At 47.5% G+C, this 22,791-nt stretch overlaps 1 protein-coding gene across 4 annotated transcripts in view; it reads right to left on the reverse strand.

The window, feature by feature from the left end:
* gabrb3 (gamma-aminobutyric acid type A receptor subunit beta3) overlaps nucleotides 1-22,791 on the reverse strand; it is a 101,151-nt gene that overhangs the window by 29,999 nt on the left and 48,361 nt on the right. The window lies entirely within an intron of this gene.

A 22,791-nucleotide genomic window follows, 5' to 3' on the forward strand; every position in this document is an offset into this window, starting at 1 on the left:
TCCAGGCTCCGGGGGGACACACCAGTCTCCAGGCTTCGGGGGGACACACCAGTCTCCAGGCTCCGGGGGGACACATCAGTCTCCAGGCTCCGGGGGGACACATCTCATACAATCAGATCATGGAGGGCCCATGATTGCAACGTCTTCCACCGGGGTCTCACGAATAAAGCTGCTAAACAGTCCATTCTCGTGGTCTCTTTGTCTCTCCAGGGTGAAATACTGTACTTTACACCTCCGCGCACACGTTCTGAACACGTCCGGAACACGTCCTGAACACGTCCTGAACACGTCCTGAACACGTCCTGAACACGTCCGGAACACGTCCTGAACACGTCCTGAACACGTCCGGAACACGTACTGAACACGTACTGAACACGTTCTGAACACGTCCTGAACACGTTCTGAACACGTCCTGAACACGTTCTGAACACGTCCTGAACACGTCCGGAACACGTCCTGAACACGTCCGGAACACGTTCTGAACACGTCCTGAACACGTTCTGAACACGTCCTGAACACGTCCTGAACACGTCCTGAACACGTTCTGAACACGTCCTGAACACGTTCTGAACACGTCCTGAACACGTTCTGAACACGTCCTGAACACGTCCGGAACACGTCCTGAACACGTCCTGAACACGTCCGGAACACGTCCTGAACACGTCCTGAACACGTCCTGAACACGTCCGGAAAACGTCCTGAACACGTCCGGAACACGTCCTGAACACGTCCGGAACACGTCCTGAACACGTCCTGAACACGTCCGGAACACGTCCTGAACACGTCCTGAACACGTCCTGAATACGTTCTGAACACGTCCTGAACACGTCCTGAACACGTCCTGAACACGTCCTGAACACGTCCTGAACACGTACTGAACACGTACTGAACACGTTCTGAACACGTCCTGAACACGTCCTGAATACGTTCTGAACACGTCCTGAACACGTCCTGAACACGTCCTGAACACGTCCGGAACACGTCCGGAACACGTACTGAACACGTACTGAACACGTTCTGAACACGTCCTGAACACGTCCTGAACACGTCCTGAACACGTACTGAACACGTCCTGAACACGTCCTGAACACGTCCTGAACACGTCCTGAACACGTCCTGAACACGTTCTGAAATGCATGTGACTCTTATTAGTCTTTTCTAAAATGTGAACGTCCTGGACATGTTTCAATGTTTGTTCAGTCGTACAATCAAAGCAGCTTTAACGACCAGACAAACATCCTCTGTTCTAGATTTGAGATGAGATAGAATACAATTAGCTGCACAATCAGATAAATAAATGCCCTAAAAACAGCTTTACATATGGATGAAAGTCATTTAGCTGCGATTCATCCACGTTTAAGATTGAGACAAAAGGCCGGTTTGAATTTGACACTTTCTTGCTAAATGCACACTTTTCCAGATATCGCTGCGTCTGGAGAAATGCAGTAATATCCGGTTAAGTTAGCCTTACCTTGTACATCGTTGGGGCCGGAGGTGAACCCGGGAGAACATCTGCACTAAGACGTTTGAAACAGTTGCTCTGGGCTGGAGGTGTTGAAACGTCTAAATGAGTCTTTTTATCACAGGACGTGTCTTCAAGCTTATTACGACTGCGTGAGGTGAATTAATGTCTACAGAGATATATACAAGGAATTCACTTAACTGCTGATGCTTATTAGAGCTCCATGCCTGGCTAGGATTTAAATTCATAATGCAGCAAGTTTACAGGGACGCAATCGACTACAAACTTCATCTGCATGGAGGTTTGTAAAAAACAACAACAACAACATTCTACATTGTGGAATAACATTGTAGTGGAAAACATTTCAGTTTCAATGAAAGAACTGGCATTAACTTCAAAATCTCACAAAAAAATAAAAATCAAGAAGAAAACCACTCATATGTGTAAGAAGATCCCTGCTTTAAAGACATTTACTATTGAATTTGACATGATTTGTTTTCACATTCCTTATTATAGAACAGCACACTAAGGTACATTTCTACCCTGGAAATTCTAAATTGTTGCTTACTTTTTGTTATGAAGATCTGAAATCATTAGCATCTAAATCTGATTTTAGTCCCAGTTTAAGTGATCAATGTGTCGACTTGACCATGAATTCTCTGAAGTCTGCTCTTGACGTTGTCGCGCCGTTAAAACAGAAGGTCATTAGGCCAAAGCGCGCCTCCCCATGGTACAACCAAGAACTGCGTTCACATAAACAAAGAGTTAGAAAGTTAGAGGGATTATTTCGTCGCTCTCACACAGAAGAATCCCTAAAAGCATGGAAAAGTTGCCTGCTGTCCTATAAGCAGGCTCTGCGTAAGGCCCAAACCAGATATTATTCAAATCTAATAGAAGTCAACAAAAGTAACACTAAATTTCTTTTCAGCACTGTAGCTAGGCTAACAAACTGTCACAGTGCAGTAGAGCCCTCAATCCCAACTACACTTAGCTCTGATGATTTCCTCCTATTTTTTAATAATAAAATAAAAACAGAGATCAGAGATAAATTAGATGAAATTACCCCCGCTATTAGCCCTGAACTAGCCCAAGCTGTAAATCTAACGTCCCATATAAATCCACCTGTAAACCTAGAAAGGTTCACAGCTGTTGATCAAGCAGAGATAACTTCAGCCATTTTGTCCTCTAAAAGCTCAACTTGTGTCCTAGACCCCATTCCAAGCAGACTCCTCAAAGACATTCTTCCCCTAATTATACACTCTATTCTTAATATAATAAATACTTCACTCGAAAGTGGCTATGTTCCACAGTCCTTCAAACATGCAGTCATTAAACCTCTTCTGAAAAAGCCTAATCTAGATCCCGACCTATTGGTAAACTACAGACCTATTTCAAATCTTCCCTTCGTCTCTAAAATCCTTGAAAAAGTTGTAGTAAAACAGCTTTGTCGCCACCTGCAGGACAATAACTTATTTGAAGTTTTCCAGTCAGGGTTCAGAGCCCACCACAGCACTGAAACTGCACTAGTTAAAGTCACAAATGATTTGTTATTAGCCGCTGACGATGGACTGGTCTCAATCCTGGTTCTGTTGGACCTCAGCGCAGCGTTTGACACCATCGACCACAACATTCTACTGCAGAGGTTAGAATGTGATGTAGGTGTTGGAGGAACAGCCCTCAGCTGGTTTAAATCCTATTTATCTGATAGGTTCCAATTTGTTAATGTAAACCAGAGCTCCTCACCAAGCTCTAAAGTAATTTACGGTGTGCCACAGGGTTCGGTACTCGGTCCAATTCTGTTTACTCTTTATATGCTGCCATTAGGTCACATGATCAGGTCACATGGCATTAACTTCCACTGCTATGCAGACGACACTCAGCTGTATTTATCAATGAAACCTGATCAGAGCGATCAAGTAGACAGACTTAGTGCTTGTGTGAAGGAGATAAAAACCTGGATGACATTAAACTACCTGCTTCTTAACCCTGAAAAAACCGAGGTCATTGTGCTGGAGGTCATTGTGCTCGTCCTAAGCATCTACGAGACGCTCTATCTGAGCAGATAGTCACACTGGACAATGTCAGTGAAGCCTCCAGTTCTACTGTACGAAACCTTGGAGTCTTATTTGACCAGGAGCTCTCATTTAAAGCTCATATAAATCAAGCTTGTAAAACAGCCTATTTCCATTTGCGCAACAAGAGCCAAAATCAGAAGAATCCTGCCTAAAAGTGAAGCTGAAAAACTTATCCATGCATTTGTAACGACTAGATTAGACTACTGTAACTCCTGCTCACAGCAGGTCCTAAAAGCTCCATAAAAAGCTTTCAACTGGTTCAAAATGCAGCAGCAAGATTACTAACAGGAACAAAAAGAAGAGAGCACATTACGCCAGTGCTGAAGTCTCTTCACTGGCTCCCCGTCGAGTCCAGAATCAAATTCAAAATTCTACTCTTGACCTACAAAGCCATAAATGACATGGCCCCATCCTACCTCAAAGATGCTATAGAACCATATCATCCAAACAGAGCTCTTCGCTCTCAGAATGCCGGCCTTCTGGTGGTGCCAAGAGTCTCTAAAAGTACTGTAGGAGGTAGAGCGTTTAGCTACCAAGCCCCTGTGTTATGGAATCAGCTCCCGACCCATGTTAAATATGCTGACACAGTCTCTTCATTTAAGTCCAGGCTTAAAACGTTCCTCTTCGAAATCGCTTATGGTCAGAGTAGTTAGGAACAGAAAGATAAACCCACAGCTTCAGCTACGCTGCCCTAGGAGTAACTGTGCTGTATGACAGCTTGAGCACTATCCTCTTCTTCTTCTGACTACTTATGCTATCAAACAATATTTATTTTTTGATTCCACTTGCAAACTGTTCACCGCCTTCTTTTTCTTTCTCTCACTCCTGAGGACCTGTGGACCCAGATGTCCCTCTCCTGGTGAAGTGGTCCCTGCCCTGTGTGGACGGTCCCTCATCTGCCTGAAGAGTGGCTCCAGTTCGCCTCAGTCGGTCCCTCTTCTGCCTGAAGAGTGGGTCCAGCTCGCCTCCGACGGTCCCTCATCTGCCTGAAGAGTGGGTCCAGCTCGCCTCCGACGGTCCCTCTTCTGCCTGAAGAGTGGGTCCAGTTCGACTCAGACGGTCCCTCTTCTGCCTGAAGAGTGGGTCCAGCTCGACTCAGACGGTCCCTCTTCTGCCTGAAGAGTGGGTCCAGCTCCAGTCTCCTCGTGTCCGTCTGTCCGTCTGTGAGAGTCGGATCTCTCCTTCACTGGAACTCCTCCAGGTTTCTACGCTTTTTTCCCAAAGAGGTTTTTTTTGTAGTTTTTCCTGGCCGAGAAGGAGAGTCTAAGGACAGAGGACCCTGGGACATCGTCCCTCGCCACCACAGACATTGTCTGACTTCATCGCCACCACAGACATTGTCTGACTCCATCGCCACCACAGACATTGTTGATTCATTTCTCCCTGTGGCCCTCAGAGGCAACTGTTGTTGTGATTTTGGGCCTTACAAAAATAAATTGATTTGATTTGATTTGATTTGATGTAGTCAGTTCATCATAGAAAGCGTGTTATGGTTTGCTTCAGTTTTCCTCCAGTTTCTTCCAGAATTACAGAATTTAAAGGATCAATACAACTGAAGAGACACAGAAGAAACGCCTTGAAAGATTGTTACATTGTGATTCAGTGATTTTCTGAGTATCGTCCCTGCCATTTTTTGCAAGGGCAAAAACTGCATTGGCAAATTGACACTGTATTTGTCAGTTACAGTTGTAAGAGTGCAAAGTGAACTCTCATCTGCACAGCCACTGTGTGTTGTGCAGTAGCTTATAAATAACACCTGTTTTAAAAAAAAGAGTGTGCAAGGATCGTCGTCTTGGAGCTAAAAAAGGTGCAGAGAGAGTCGGGTCTGAAATATATTAATAATCCCATCTCCTTGACAACAGCAGAGCACGCCCACACAGGCTGTACCTGGTGTGACTGAAGCCGACACCTTTGTGCTCTTCTTCTCACAGAGTCTGAGTGAGGAGAGAGTCCACGCTGCAGCTAAACTCATTTCAACGAGGTCCTTCCAATGTCTGACTGTAAACAGGAAACGCACTGCTCACTGCTCACTGCTCACTGCTCACTGCTCACTGCACCGCGCTGTAGCTGTAGTTCAGGTCTGTGCGAGCTGTTAGACTTACAAAGACACACCGTAGTAAAGGAAAGAGGCTTATTATTGCATGTTCTCAAAGGAGATATATTATGCTTTTTTGCAGGTACTTAACTGTAACATAAATAGATCATAATTTTACATTTTGTTCATTGTAAACTGCAATATTGATCTAAATTACTTATTAATATATAAACCGAACTATTGAATTCCTTTTAAAAACTGCAGAACTTTATCATGACTTTTCATTGTAACAAGCAGAACATTTTATTTTACATCTTTTTATGGCTATGGAACATTTTAGAACTCTTCATTTAACTCTTCATGTGTCACTTGGTGTCTTCATTTTTCAAATAATCTCGACTAAGCACAAGGATGTGGGCGGGGATAGGGGGCGGGTGAAACAAGGACACTACAGGGTCAGTCAAACATGCAGGAATCCAGCAAAATACAACTTTGAGTAAAGTAATAATGAGGAAATATCATTGCAGTAAAGCATCATTTAGCATAATATGCCACATTGAAAAGCATAATTGAGCTGCTGAGGATGGACCCGACGCCACAAAAACCTTTAACATACACAATGTATCACTACATTTCACTTATAGAACAGCAAACATGAATAAACCAAATGTGTAGCATATACAGATATGTTCAAGTAAGGTAAATGTTAATTATATTGTTAGTCTGGGGTTATATTTTCCAATATATTTTAGCGCGGCAGGGTGAAAACGAGGCTCTGTTCTACTCGTTACTCTGTTCAGCACGTGTGGGTGAAAAAGCATGAGATGGATTTGATCTGGAGCCACTTCACATCCTGTGTCTGCAGGAAAATACCAGCATCAAACCAGAACCAGTCGAGCTCCTTCAAGGCTTCTGTCCTGACACTGAGTCCGAGTCTCTAATGAAGACGTATTCAAAGAGATTTCAAAGATAGTTAAATACTGGGCTGGATGCCACGGGAAATTGATCACAAATCGACCTTCTGAAAAGTGCAATTGGACACTAAATAAATTCCTCCTCTCGGATCAAAATCTGATAAGTAAAAGGCTGGTGCTGCTGGAGGTTCTCATGCTGGGGTTCATGGACCACTCTACAAACTACAGCTTCATTTGAATTCAGAACAGGTTTTATCCCTTTGTTTTGATCTGATCTAGCTCAAATTTGAAGTTAAGGTTATTCTTTTATTGAATTATGAATACGTTGATTGTCTAGATGAAGTCCAGGTTTAGTCCTAGAGTGATCCTGGTTTAAACATGTCAAGATCCACAGTTTCTTTCATTACAGCAGATGTTTAAGGTGACTTAATCGTGGGAGTTTTAGAACCTCTGCAAAAACACTACATTTGATGTAATCTGTGAAGCACATATCCTTAGTGCACATGTCTAACCTGCATGTCTAAATAACAGGCTAATAATAACTATCCGTGAATTATATTAAGGACTCCACTCTCTGTGTGATGCACGTAAACAAGGAACATGAACATTATTTTAAATCAAATGATTAAAATGACTAATTTCAGAGTAAGTGCAATAAAATAATTGATTGATTATGTTGTGTCTGATAATGTGGTGTTTTCAGTAGGCTATATACACAGTATATATAGTATTGTGGAAGTTCAAATAATCAGACCAAAAGTACGTTTGTGTCTCTTCTTTATTTGCTTCCATCAAAATCACCCACACTTGTGCAACAAGAATCCATTTAAATACCCTCACCCCTCTACTACTTCCTTCACCCTTTCACAATAAGACACCTTTTGTGTGCGAGACATAATAATTACATACATACATAATGCAGGTTCGCCATACAGGTCCCCCCCGAACACACAAAATAACAAAATATAAACAAAAGTCAACAGTAATGCTTAGGAACAGTAATAATCCTACCCCTACCACTGCACCTGACCACCACTGAGGGTGAGACTGGCCTATGCCCACTATCCCTGGTAATGACTGTGGTAGCAGGGCGGCCAGGGCGAGCAGGGGGGGCGGCCACGGCGAGCAGGGAGTGCCAACTGCACATCATCGTCCTTAAGTACATGGGCCGGTTTTAAACGATCCACCGAAACCCGCTCGTGACAAGTTCCCCGCTCCACCAGGAAGGCCTTAGGCCCAGCTTCCAGAACGCGAAAGGGGCCGTCGTATGGTGGCTGTAGTGGCAAACGATGTGCATCATGGCGGATGAAAACATACCTTGCCGACATCAGGTCCTGCGGCACATACGACAGAGGGAGACAATGATGAGCAGGAACAGGAGCAAAAACCTCAGCTTCCCTGTGATAACCTGCCCGGCTAGCCACGCTAGGGCCTACCCCCGAAGAGCCCGGAAGAAATTCCCCCGGGACCCTTAAAGTCTGTCCGAGAACCAACTCCGCAGAAGAGGAATTGAGGTCGTCTTTGGGGGCCGAACGCAGGCCCAACAGGACCCAGGGCAGCCTGTCCACCCAACTACTGTCCACAAGCGAGGCACGAAGAGCAGCTTTCAAAGCTGCGGTGAAAACGTTCACACAGCCCATTAGCCTGTGGGTGATATGCAGTTGTCCGGTGGAGTTTAACCCCCAAAGTACCAGCCACAGCATTCCACAGCTCGGAAGTAAACTGCGGGCCCCTATCTGAGGTCATGTCCAAGGGAACCCCAAAACGCGCGACCCAAGAAAAAATGAATGCCCGTGCCACCTCAGCTGAAGTAGTAGACGACAGAGGAACTGCTTCAGGCCAACGCGTAGTCCGGTCTACCAATATGTGTGTAAATCCCCTGGAAGGAGGAAAAGGACCAACTAAATCCACATGGACATGCTCAAACCGCCTGTCAGGAATCAGGAAAGGGCCCAGTGGAGCTTTGGTGTGGCGTTGCACCTTAGCGCGCTGGCAGGCAACACATGTAGTGGCCCAAGTCTTAACATCCTTACGGAGGCCAGCCCACACAAACTTTGCCCCCACCAGTTTCACGGAGGCCTTAACCCCGGGGTGAGACAAGGAATGAACAGCATCAAAAATCCGTTGACGCCAGCTGACAGGAACCAAAGGCCGCGGTTTGCCTGTAGACACATCGCAGAGAAGGGTTGCACCACTGTCGTGAAAAGTAACATCATCCAAAGTCAAACTACACTCCGTAGCTGTACGCAACGTTTTAATTTCTGCGTCCGTAAGCTGATCTGCTGCCATAGCGGCATAGTCCACCCCCAAATGTACAGCCCCAATCCGAGCTCGAGAGAGACAGTCGGCCACAAAATGATCTTTCCCGGGCAAGTGTTGGATGTCCGTGGTAAATTCCGAAATAGCGGAAAGCTGCCGCTGTTGACGCGCTGACCACGGTTCAGAAACCTTGGCCATGGCAAATGTTAGGGGCTTGTGATCCAACACAGTAAAGCCCCGACCTTCCAAAAGGAACCTAAAATGTTGGGTGGCTAGAAAAAGTGCCAGGAGCTCTCTGTCAAACGTACTGTACTTCCTCTCAGAGTCACGCAGCTTCTTACTGAAGAAGGCCAGGGGCTGCCAGGCTCCATTAACCCACTGTTCACAAATCGCTCCTACAGCATAATCCGATGCATCTGTGGTCAGGGCGAGGGGTGCAGCTGGGTCGGGATGGGCCAACAAGGCGGCGTCAGCCAGTGCAGTCTTAGCTCTGTCAAAAGCCTGCAACCTCTCTGAGGTCCACTCGATCTCCTGATTACCCTTCTTGCCCCTGAGTGCTTCGTACAAAGGGTGCATGATGTGGGCAGCCCGCGGAATAAAGCGGTTATAAAAGTTTACCATACCCAAAAACTCCTGCAGGGGTTTCACTGAACGGGGACACGGAAACGCTGAAATAGTTTCCGTTTTAGTAGGCAGTGGAACAGCACCATGAGGCGTCACACGGTTGCCCAGAAATTCAATCTCCGATAATCCAAACTGACATTTTGCCGGGTTCACAATCAGTCCATGTTCAGTAAGGCGCTCAAACAGCAGGCGGAGGTGTGACCTGTGCACCTCCGCTGTGGGACTAGCTACTAGAATGTCGTCAAGATAGACAAAAAAACAGAAAAGGCATTTCACGTAACACAGAGTCCATAAACCGCTGAAACGTCTGTGCAGCACCTTTCAGTCCGAACGGCATCCTCAGAAACTCAAATAATCCAAACGGAGTAATCACCGCTGTCTTGGGCACATCTTGAGGATGAACTGGGACCTGGTGATAACCTCTCACCAGATCTACTTTTGAAAAAACAACAGCACCCGCCAAATGCACAGAAAAATCCTGAATGTGCGGGACTGGGTATCTGTCGTTAGTGGTGGCCTTGTTGAGGCGTCGAAAATCCCCACATGGCCGCCACCCACCGTCGGACTTAGGAACCATGTGCAAAGGGGAGGCCCAGGGGCTGTTAGAGCGGCGCACAATGCCGAGCCGCTCCATATTCGCAAACTCCTTTTTGGCTATTACAAGCTTAGCCACATCCAAACGGCGTGCCCGAGCAAAAACCGGCGGGCCCTCTGTGGTAATATAATGCTCCACCCCATGTTTAGCTACAGCAGCAGAAAATGTAGAGACAGTTAGAGCAGGAAAGTCTGCTAAAAGTCGCTGGTATGTATCCCCTGCTGCTAGCATGTTAGCGAGGAGCGGTCCAGCCCCCCCAAGCGTACATGGATAAGAACTAAATGATACAGCGTCAATCAGACACCTATTAGCAACATCCACTAAAAGTCTATAAGCACACAAAAAATCTGCACCAATAATGGGAACTGTAACAGAAGCAACTACGAAGTCACAGCTGAACACATGTCCATTAAAACAAACAGAAATTAACCTGGTGCCGAAGGTGCGGATGGAGGTCCCGTTGGCCGCATCCAACGAAGGCCCCTGTCCAGGTCCCAAAGTGTCAGCAGAGGAGGCGAGAACGATGCTGTGCTGCGCCCCTGAATCCACCAGGAAACGTCTCCCTGACATGCCGTCCTCAACGAAAAGCAGCTTGTCTGATGCGCCGATGCACGAAGCTGCTAGTGTGCACCGGCTCTCTCGTTTCCCTGCTGCTGAAAGGAGCACGGCGGAATGCAGCGCCGGGCTTTCACTCCAAAACGCCGATGATAGAAGCACAGCGGGCGCTCCCTCCGCTGACGCTCCGTGACCGCCGCGACGTCCACAGCACCCGGGTCCATCGGCTCACCTGGCAGCAGCGCGTGCACGGCGGAGTAGTGACGGGACGCCAGCCAGAGTTTATCTGCTTCTTCCGCCAAACCCCGGTAATCCTCACTGTTCACGAACTCCGAGGAGGCCAGGGCGGGGTGCACGGGAGGCCAGGGCGGGGCGCACGGGAGGCCAGGGCGGGGCGCACGGGAGGCCAGGGCGGGGCGCACGGGAGGCGGGAGCTCGCGCAGGAACAGGTGGGTGAATAGAAAAGATGCATCACCGGGTCCCAGCAAGGCCAACATGTTCTCCATAAGTTCTGTAGGTTTACTGTCTCCTAAACCTGACATGGACAGCAGGCGGTCGGCTCGCTCCAGGTCAGACAGCTGTACAAACGTAGTAACTGCGTCTTCAGAGCCTCATACTTGTTGCCATGCGGCGGGGCACGGAGCAGTCCCATCAGCCTGCGAGTAGTGGCAGAATCCAACACCGAAACAACGTGAAAATACTTCGTCTCGTCGGCAGTGATGCCTCGTAACTGGAACTGCGCCTCAACATGATGGAACCAGGGCTCTGGGTCGTGTTGCTAAAACTCCGGGAGCTTAATAGTAGCCCCAAAAATAGCTGTCGCAGACGGGACAGCGGCCGCGGAAGAGCTCCCAACTGACATAATTCCAACGTCAGGGTCACCAATGTGGAAGTTCAAATAATCAGACCAAAAGTACGTTTGTGTCTCTTCTTTATTTGCTTCCATCAAAAATCAACCACACCTGTGCAACAAGAACCCATTTAAATACCCTCACCCCTCTACTACTTCCTTCAACCTTTCACAATAAGACACCTTTTGTGTGTGAGACATAATAATACATACATACATAATGCAGGTTCACCATAGTATATACAGTACATGCCTTAATTGATAACAAACCATGAATATTTGCAAGTTGAAGCATAATGTCAATGTCTCTTTTCTTTTTGAACTGTGAACGTCATAACATGGTAATAAACTCTAGACTTTGATGTTATGATCTGTCCTGGTATAAACTTTATGCAGTTATATAGTAGAAGCTCTAGCCCTTTATTTTAGATTTGGCTCAGTCCGAGTTCCATCTTAGTTTAGACCTGGTTCAGTCTTGCTTCTCATGCCGTTGTTAGACCAAAGTTAGACCTGGTTTTAATCAGGTTTAGACCTGACCTATTTCTAGTTTTGTCCTGTTTTGACCCGGTTCAGTCTTGCCAGTGTTTGTACATGTTTTAATCATTGCTTATTCGCTGTAGTAAGTCATTCTTGTTTAGTGAAGAAGATGCAAGACAACATTATTCATACAGTCCATCATTTCTAAGGAGGTGTGGTGTTTCAGACCTGCCTTTGCACTGCAGCTTTAATCTGTCTGCTTCACACTCCTTCAGCCTGGCCATTTGCACCAAAAACGCCACTAAATATTCTCGCTGATCCCATCAACAGATTAAAAGCTATCGCACACGCCCACACGGGCCGTTAGGAGCCAGCGTCCAGCCCAAGCGACCAACCAGAGTCCGAGTGTCGGACATTGAGGAGAAGGCTAATCAATTAACCCGGGGAAGTAATTTACAATATCTGTGTCTGTGCAAAGATGCATGACATGTGGGGAGGCGGCGGGAGGATGATTGACAGGTCTCATCTTCTCGCAGCCTTCAGGAAAGAGAAAGGAGGAAAGTGAGTTGCTACAGGAACAGTTCTCACTCAGATGTCAGACATGTTTGTTTCAGGCTTTTAACCTGCCAGGATTTCCCAACGACCATTATAGACACGTCATTGTCTGAACAAAAGATGGAAATGCAGATCCCCCCAAAAAATAAACCTTCAAGATTTATTCTTTTTAATCACAATATCACTTAAAACAATCTACTTAAACTCTAAAAGTATTGAAGTACCAGCTAAAAAGTAATAAGGAAAAGTATTGCACACAGATATTGAGAACTATAAAAGCGTCAAATGTAATGCTCTTGATACAGAAGTGTTTGAATAAATAACTTCATTTATCTACTTTATATATATTTCAGTCTAAATCCTGTCTTTAACTTTCAAATCTACAGAAAAGTACTTTACTTTTCAAGTAAATATACCTGCTCTCAAAAAGTAAAAGTAAAACGTGTCCAGTTTACTTCAGTAAGGTACAGATACCTAGATATTTTACTTAAGTATAGTACTTTGTTACTTTCCACCACTTGATAGATCCAACAACAGACATTCTATGGAATAGCTGTAGCTAGTGCTGCCTGGTGGTGGAGTGGTTAAGTCACAGCACTTATGCCAGGCTCCAAGTGCAGCGCGTGAGTTTGAATCGCGAGTCCGACACTGTATGTCCCTTCACTCTCATCCCCTGAAGCTGGAGGTTAAAATAGCCTTACGATAACAAACAATCTTGTCTAAATGTAACATGTAGAAAGGATTTCCAGCTTATCATTGAACCCAAACTGCTCTGAAGGCTTCTGGGACAGTTGTGCCTGATCACTGAGGTCAAAGATGCTTCCTCTGTACGTCGACATGTCTGAGACAGTAAACAATACGATCACCACTTAAGAGCCTTTTATACAGCCGTGCAGACTCAGGTTAAAAGCATGTAGCAGTCTCCAATAAAAACAGCTTTAATCAATAGATTAGTCTGACAATCCACGTTTCTGGTCAAACTAGTAATGCTGCGTGTTGAGGTGCATTAAATGGGTTCTTTTAAGGGGCAGAATGTAACTGTTCTGTGGTCTGACATGTTTGTCTCCATGGAGATGAGATTGTTTTGCCTTTAATGTTCTACTAGACTTTGGTATGAAACTAAGTGACGTCCCCATGCCACGTTACAGGTCAGATCCAAGCAGAGACGAGCACGTAAGACGAGCACGTAAGACGAGCACGTAAGACGAGCACGTAAGACGAGCATAAGACGAGCACATAAGACGAGCACGTAAGACGAGCACATAAGACGAGCAAGTAAAACGAGCACGTAAGACAAGCATAAGACAAGCACGTAAGACGAGCATAAGACGAGCACGTAAGACGAGCATAAGACGAGCACGTAAGACGAGCATAAGACGAGCACGTAAGACGATCACGTAAGACGAGCACGTAAGACGAGCATAAGACGAGCACATAAGACGAGCACGTAAGACGAGCATAAGACGAGCATAAGACGAGCACGTAAGACGAGCACGTAAGACGAGCACGTAAGACGAGCACAAGACGAGCACGTAAGACGAGCACGTAAGACGAGCACGTAAGACGAGCATAAGACGAGCACGTAAGACGAGCATAAGACGAGCACGTAAGACGAGCATAAGACGAGCACGTAAGACGAGCACGTAAGACGAGCACGTAAGACGAGCACGTAAGACAAGCATAAGACGAGCACGTAAGACGAGTACGTAAAACGAGCACGTAAGACGAGCACGTAAGACGAGCATAAGACGAGCACATAAGACGAGCACGTAAGACAAGCATAAGACGAGCACGTAAGACGAGCATAAGACGAGCACGTAAGACGAGCATAAGACGAGCACGTAAGACGAGCATAAGACGAGCACGTAAGACGATCACGTAAGACGAGCACGTAAGACGAGCATAAGATGAGCACATAAGACGAGCACGTAAGACGAGCATAAGACGAGCACGTAAGACGAGCACGTAAGACGAGCACGTAAGACGAGCACGTAAGACGAGCATAAGACGAGCACGTAAGACGAGCATAAGACGAGCATAAGACGAGCACGTAAGACGAGCACGTAAGACGAGCACGTAAGACGAGCATAAGACGAGCACGTAAGACGAGCATAAGACGAGCACGTAAGACGAGCATAAGACGAGCACGTAAGACGAGCATAAGACGAGCACGTAAGACGAGCACGTAAGACGAGCACGTAAGACGAGCACGTAAGACGAGCATAAGACGAGCACGTAAGACGAGCACGTAAGACGAGCATAAGACGAGCACATAAGACGAGCATAAGACGAGCACGTAAGACGAGCATAAGACGAGCACGTAAGACGAGCATAAGACGAGCACATAAGACGAGCATAAGACGAGCACATAAGACGAGCATAAGACGAGCACATAAGACGGGCATAAGACGAGCACGTAAGACGAGCATAAGACGAGCACGTAAGACGAGCACGTAAGACGAGCATAAGACGAGCACGTAAGACGAGCATAAGACGAGCACATAAGACGAGCATAAGACAAGCACATAAGACGAGCATAAGACGAGCACATAAGACGAGCATAAGACGAGCACGTAAGACGAGCATAAGACGAGCACGTAAGACGAGCATAAGACGAGCACGTAAGACGAGCATAAGACGAGCACGTAAGACGAGCACGTAAGACGAGCATAAGACGAGCACGTAAGACGAGCACGTAAGACGAGCACGTAAGACGAGCTTAAGACGAGCACATAAGACGAGCATAAGACGAGCACGTAAGACGAGCACGTAAGACGAGCACGTAAGACGAGCACATAAGACGAGCACGTAAGACGAGCATAAGACGAGCACGTAAGACGAGCACGTAAGACGAGCACGTAAGACGAGCACGTAAGATGAGCATAAGACGAGCACGTAAGACGAGCATTAGACGAGCACGTAAGACGAGCACGTAAGACGAGCACGTAAGACGAGCATAAGACGAGCATAAGACGAGCACGTAAGACGAGCACGTAAGACGAGCACGTAAGACGAGCATAAGACGAGCACGTAAGACGAGCATAAGACGAGCACGTAAGACGAGCATAAGACGAGCGCATAAGACGAGCACGTAAGACGAGCATAAGACGAGCACGTAAGACGAGCATAAGACGAGCGCATAAGACGAGCACGTAAGACGAGCACGTAAGACAAGCACGTAAGACGAGCATAAGACGAGCACGTAAGACGTAAGACGAGCACGTAAGACGAGCATAAGACGAGCATAAGACGAGCATAAGACGAGCACGTAAGACGAGCACGTAAGACGAGCATAAGACGAGCGCATAAGACGAGCAAGTAAGACGAGCATAAGACGAGCACGTAAGACGAGCATAAGACGAGCACGTAAGACGAGCATAAGACGAGCACGTAAGACGAGCATAAGACGAGCACATAAGACGAGCATAAGACGAGCACATAAGACGAGCATAAGACGAGCACATAAGACGGGCATAAGACGAGCACGTAAGACGAGCATAAGACGAGCACGTAAGACGAGCATAAGACGAGCACGTAAGACGAGCACGTTAGACGAGCATAAGACGAGCACGTAAGACGAGCATAAGACGAGCACATAAGACGAGCATAAGACAAGCACATAAGACGAGCATAAGACGAGCACATAAGACGAGCATAAGACGAGCACGTAAGACGGGCATAAGACGAGCACGTAAGACGAGCATAAGACGAGCACGTAAGACGAGCACGTAAGACGAGCATAAGACGAGCACGTAAGACGAGCATAAGACGAGCACATAAGACGAGCATAAGACGAGCACATAAGACGAGCATAAGACGAGCACATAAGACGAGCATAAGACGAGCACATAAGACGAGCATAAGACGAGCACGTAAGACGAGCACATAAGACGAGCATAAGACGAGCACATAAGACGAGCATAAGACGAGCACGTAAGACGAGCATAAGACGAGCACGTAAGACGAGCACGTAAGACGTAAGACGAGCACTTAAGACGAGTATAAGACGAGCACGTAAGACGAGCACGTAAGACGTAAGACGAGCACTTAAGACGAGTATAAGACGAGCACGTAAGACGAGCATAAGACGAGCACGTAAGACGAGCACATAAGACGAGCACGTAAGACGAGCATAAGACGAGCACATAAGACGAGCATAAGACGAGCACATAAGACGAGCACGTAAGACGAGCATAAGACGAGCACATAAGACGAGCATAAGACGAGCATAAGACGAGCACATAAGACGAGCACGTAAGACGAGCACGTAAGACGAGCATAAGACGAGCACGTAAGACGAGCATAAGACGAGCACGTAAGACGAGCATAAGACGAGCGCATAAGACGAGCACGTAAGACGAGCATAAGACGAGCACGTAAGACGAGCATAAGACGAGCGCATAAGACGAGCACGTAAGACGAGCACGTAAGACAAGCACGTAAGACGAGCATAAGACGAGCACGTAAGACGTAAGACGAGCACGTAAGACGAGCATAAGACGAGCATAAGACGAGCATAAGACGAGCACGTAAGACGAGCATAAGACGAGCACATAAGACGAGCATAAGACAAGCACATAAGACGAGCATAAGACGAGCACATAAGACGAGCATAAGACGAGCACGTAAGACGAGCATAAGACGAGCACGTAAGACGAGCATAAGACGAGCACGTAAGACGAGCATAAGACGAGCACGTAAGACGAGCACGTAAGACGAGCATAAGACAAGCACGTAAGACGAGCACGTAAGACGAGCATAAGACGAGCGCATAAGACGAGCAAGTAAGACGAGCATAAGACGAGCACGTAAGACGAGCATAAGACGAGCACGTAAGACGAGCATAAGACGAGCACGTAAGACGAGCATAAGACGAGCACGTAAGACGAGCACGTAAGACGAGCACGTAAGACGAGCATAAGACGAGCACGTAAGACGAGCACGTAAGACGAGCATAAGACGAGCACATAAGACGAGCATAAGACGAGCACGTAAGACGAGCATAAGACGAGCACGTAAGACGAGCATAAGACGAGCACATAAGACGAGCATAAGACGAGCATAAGACGAGCACATAAGACGGGCATAAGACGAGCACGTAAGACGAGCATAAGACGAGCACGTAAGACGAGCATAAGACGAGCACGTAAGACGAGCACGTAAGACGAGCATAAGACGAGCACGTAAGACGAGCATAAGACGAGCACATAAGACGAGCATAAGACAAGCACATAAGACGAGCATAAGACGAGCACATAAGACGAGCATAAGACGAGCACGTAAGACGAGCATAAGACGAGCACGTAAGACGAGCATAAGACGAGCACGTAAGACGAGCACGTAAGACGAGCATAAGACGAGCACGTAAGACGAGCATAAGACGAGCACATAAGACGAGCATAAGACGAGCACATAAGACGAGCATAAGACGAGCACATAAGACGAGCATAAGACGAGCACATAAGACGAGCATAAGACGAGCACGTAAGACGAGCACATAAGACGAGCATAAGACGAGCACATAAGACGAGCATAAGACGAGCACGTAAGACGAGCATAAGACGAGCACGTAAGACGAGCACGTAAGACGTAAGACGAGCACTTAAGACGAGTATAAGACGAGCACGTAAGACGAGCACGTAAGACGTAAGACGAGCACTTAAGACGAGTATAAGACGAGCACGTAAGACGAGCATAAGACGAGCACGTAAGACGAGCACATAAGACGAGCACGTAAGACGAGCATAAGACGAGCACATAAGACGAGCATAAGACGAGCACATAAGACGAGCATAAGACGAGCACGTAAGTTGTAGGGTTCACGGTGGCAAAGGCGGTAAGCGCTCTTGCCTGCCAAGAAGGATCATCATGGGTTTGATTCCCGAACCAGACCAACATCACATGATCTCTCTGGGTGGAGTCTGCATGTTCTCCCCGTGTTACTGTAGGTTACCGTGGGTTCTCTCTGTGTTACCGTGGGTTACCGTGGGTTCTCTCCGGGTTCTCCGGCTCCTCCCACTGTCCAATCACATGCATGGTAGAATTGGTGACTCTAAATCGGCCCCAGTGAATAAATGTGAGAGTGAATGTCTGTAATGTCTCTGTCTCTGTGTTGGTCCTGTGACGAATTGGCCACTGTCCAGGTTGTACCCCACCTAAGGCCCAAAGTCTGGGATAGGCACCAGTCACCCGCGACCCCGAAAGGGAACAAGGGATGGATGGACGAATGAAACATAAGATTCTATTCTATTCCACCAAGAACTAAAGCAGGTTGTTGATTTACAAAGTCATTGATTACACAAGACCATAACGGTAACTGGTACAGTTAAAGTATTAGAAATACTTCTGTATCGTTAGTACAGGTTCAGGTACAAATGACAAAATGGCAGAAAAGGCTCACCTCAGGAGCACGTTTTTACTCCTTGTTGAGCCAATGAAAAACCTAAATACCTACAGCCAATACTAAATGGGGTGTGGTACCTTTCAGGGTTCTCGGTACCAGTAGCAAACTCAAACAATATCAGGTTTTCAGAACTGGTTCCTGAATTGTACCTGAAATCACTTTAAATGAAAATGTTTATAAATGTAGTTTTCATGAAACATTTGTCATTTTCTGCTCCCCTGGGACATCCACACTTTCTGTGTCTTTAACCTACTTATTCTTTTTCGATACCAGTACAGTACCTTATTTCATTATTTATGATTTTGTATGATTCTTTACTGGTACATTTAAGCCCTAATCAGTTATAGTCTATGTATAAAAACATTAGTTTACTTGGACTTTATGGTATACAACATAACAATGCAAAGTGCTAAAGTATTCCAATGCCTTCACACTATCGGGGCTGTCAGAGTGGCTAATTTACTCATGTGGCTCATTATTAAATATGAATACCAAGCGCCGGCAGCAGAGTGTGAGAGTGTGAGCTGCGATCCGCTGTGGAACGGGGCATTATAATTCACCGCGGGTACATTTCATCGCATATACTTGTCAGGACAGCGTGTCAGGGGCTATCTCCTCCTGCTAGCATGCGACTGGCCGGCTTCAGCACTTCATCTCAATGATAGATGCCAGATAGACATTAAACTGTACAGAGCCTGTGGTGTGCAATTGGCCCCTGGGTGCCATAGACGATTGGTTTCGGCCCAAGTTGAACAGAATTGGACATGGCAGGGGAACTTGGTGACCCCATATTTTAGCCAAGGAGAACGCCTCAGAGCCAAGGAGAACGCCTCAGAGCCAAGGAGAACGCCTCAGAGCCAAGGAGAACGCCTCAGAGCCAAGGAGAACGCCTCAGAGCCAAGGTGAACGCCTCAGAGCCAAGAAGAACGCCTCAGAGCCAAGGTGAACGCCTCAGAGCCAAGGTGAACGCCTCAGAGCCAAGGAGAACGCCTCAGAGCCAAGGAGAACGCTTCAGAGCCAAGGAGAACGCCTCAGAGCCAAAGAGAACGCCTCAGAGCCAAGGAGAACGCCTCAGAGCCAAGGTGAACGCCTCAGAGCCAAGGAGAACGCCTCAGAGCCAAGGTGAACGCCTCAGAGCCAAGAAGAACGCCTCAGAGCCAAGGTGAACGCCTCAGAGCCAAGGTGAACGCCTCAGAGCCAAGGAGAACGCCTCAGAGCCAAGGAGAACGCTTCAGAGCCAAGGAGAACGCCTCAGAGCCAAGGAGAACGCCTCAGAGCCAAGGAGAACGCCTCAGAGCCAAGGTGAACGCCTCAGAGCCAAGGAGAACGCCTCAGAGCCAAGGTGAACGCAGATCGCAGAACCTGATCCAGTTGTTCTTTGGCTACACAACGTCAGAGCCGGGCTCCAGAGCGGCCCTGCTCTGACCAGTGTGTGGACTGAGCTGCAGCGTGACCCTGAGTGACCCCTGAGTGAAGCCTGGAGGTGACAGAAAACGACACGCAGGCCCTTGGACCCCACTTGGACTCCACGCAGGCCCTTGGACCCCACTTGGACCCCACGCAGGCCCTTGGACCCCACTTGGACTCCACGTAGGCCCTTGGACCCTCGCAGGCCCTTGGACCCCCGCAGGCCCTTGGAAACCACGCAGGCCCTTGGACCACTCCCTTGGACCCCTCGCAGGCCCTTGGACCCCTCGCAGGCCCTTGGACCCCACGCAGGCCCTTGGACCCCACGCAGGCTCTTGGTTGGATCCCTCGCAGGCCCTTGGACCCCTCGCAGGCCCTTGGACCCCTCCCTTGGACCCCACACAGGCCCTTGGACCCTCGCAGGCCCTTGGACCCCTCGCAGGCCCTTGGAAACCACGCAGGCCCTTGGACCACTCCCTTGGACCCCTCGCAGGCCCTTGGACCCCTCGCAGGCCCTTGGACCCCACGCAGGCCCTTGGACCCCTCGCAGGCCCTTGGACCCCTCCCTTGGACCCCTCGCAGGCCCTTGGACCCCTCCCTTGAACCCCACGCAGGCCCTTGGACCCCTCCCTCGGACCCCTCGCAGGCCCTTGGACCCCACGCAGGCCCTTGGACCCCTCGCAGGCCCTTGGACCCCTCCCTTGGACCCCTCGCAGGCCTTTGGACCCCACGCAGGCCCTTGGACCCCTCCCTTGGACCCCTCGCAGGCCCTTGGACCCCTCGCAGGCCCTTGGATCCCTCCCTTGGACCCCTCGCAGGCCCTTGGACCCCTCCCTTGGACCCCACGCAGGCCCTTGGACCCCTCCCTCGGACCCCTCGCAGGCCCTTGGACACCTCCCTTGGACCCCTCGCAGGCCCTTGGACACCTCCCTTGGACCCCTCGCAGGCCCTTGGACCCCTCGCAGGCCCTTGGACCCCTCCCTTGGACCCCTCGCAGGCCCGTGGACCCCACGCAGGCCCTTGGACCCCTCCCTTGGACCCCTCGCAGGCCCTTGGACCCCTTGCAGGCCCTTGGACCCCTCCCTTGGACCCCTCGCAGGCCCTTGGACCCCTCGCAGGCCCTTGGACCCCTCCCTTGGACCCCTCGCAGGCCCTTGGACCCCTCCCTTGGACCCCTCGCAGGCCCTTGGACCCCTCGCAGGCCCTTGGACCCCTCCCTTGGACCCCTCGCAGGCCCTCCTCCTCAGGATCACAGCTTCTGGTGCCGTTCGTATGATGCAATTCACAGGCTAAATTTCATCACTGTATACTGTACATTCATTTCACTCTAACACACAGATAGATCTAGAACCACAATGTCAAGTGTTTTCCATCTGTTATCGACTCATTTGCATATTCCTGCTTCATATTTATCTGTTTAATTCTTTGGTCATTAACGCTTCATAACCCACATTTGGTAAAGTGTTCCTTCATTTCCAGAAAAGGGGTCAATGTCACAGTTACGTTCTCAAACCTTTAGATCAATGAGCAAATTCATTTCTAATTAATTAATTCATCTAAATTATAGAGTTGTTAAAATTGCCGATTATCCGGCTGGTGCCCCATTCTACTCTTAAAAATACGATTCAAACTTACCCACACTTATGCAGTGTCATGTTTGAATTCTTGAACAATTCTTTAATCAATATCAACCTTGAATGCCCCGCCTCCTTCACAAGTGGGAGGACATTCATAACCTTACAGTACTTGTACTTACAGTACTTGTACTAGTATGTTACCCTACATAAACTCACCCACAGCCCTGTTTTACCACAAAACCATAAGCCTGCAGTGTACTATTGTGTCCTCTTCACATTACAGTGTTTTAAAATAAAGCTTTATGAGTTTTCTTTAGACAGAAGTGCTGGAGATTTAGCTCCAATAAGTGAAATGATAAAAGGTGCAAATATTGGCCCAATATACCATCTCTAACACCACAATGTTTGTTTTGGAGATATGTATATTTTGACAAATGCAGTTGAGTATGTTGTCTAGAATGAGAATGATTAAAGAAAGATTGTAAAATAAGTGGTTTAAGAATAAAAACTCACCATGTAATGTTTAAAATAAATAGAGTAATATTTCTGCACTTTTTTTGTACATTTTACAATTCTTTCATGTTTAATGCTGTACAACAATCCTAAAAACGACATGTACATACACATTTTAGAACATTTCCGAAGGATTGCAGTAACATTGTCAAAATATTTTTAAAAATACAGCCACATTCATTTTTATTATTATCTTCCCCCCACTAAACCAATTCTATCCACACTTTTATTCCTACTGTCTCAAATATTTGGAAATGTCCTATGGCATATTGTTTGGGCTTGACTTTGATGTATGCACGAGAGAGATACAAAAACATTGCATTATATTTCATGTCTAGAATATGTGCTGTGTGTTGTGAAGTGAGTGGGCGTGTGTTTGTGGCGAGGGGCGGAGCTGCCTCTGTGTGACATCACAGAGGCAGAGAACCATGGCTGTTATAACACACAGGCCGCACTAATATGTCTAAGACATATTAGTACAAGGCAAAGT

Source organism: Eucyclogobius newberryi, unplaced genomic scaffold (genome assembly GCF_026437365.1).
Source record: "Eucyclogobius newberryi isolate DKJ021-1_F unplaced genomic scaffold, fEucNew1.0.hap1 SCAF_82, whole genome shotgun sequence".
NCBI classification, from domain to species: Eukaryota; Metazoa; Chordata; class Actinopteri; order Gobiiformes; family Gobiidae; genus Eucyclogobius; species Eucyclogobius newberryi.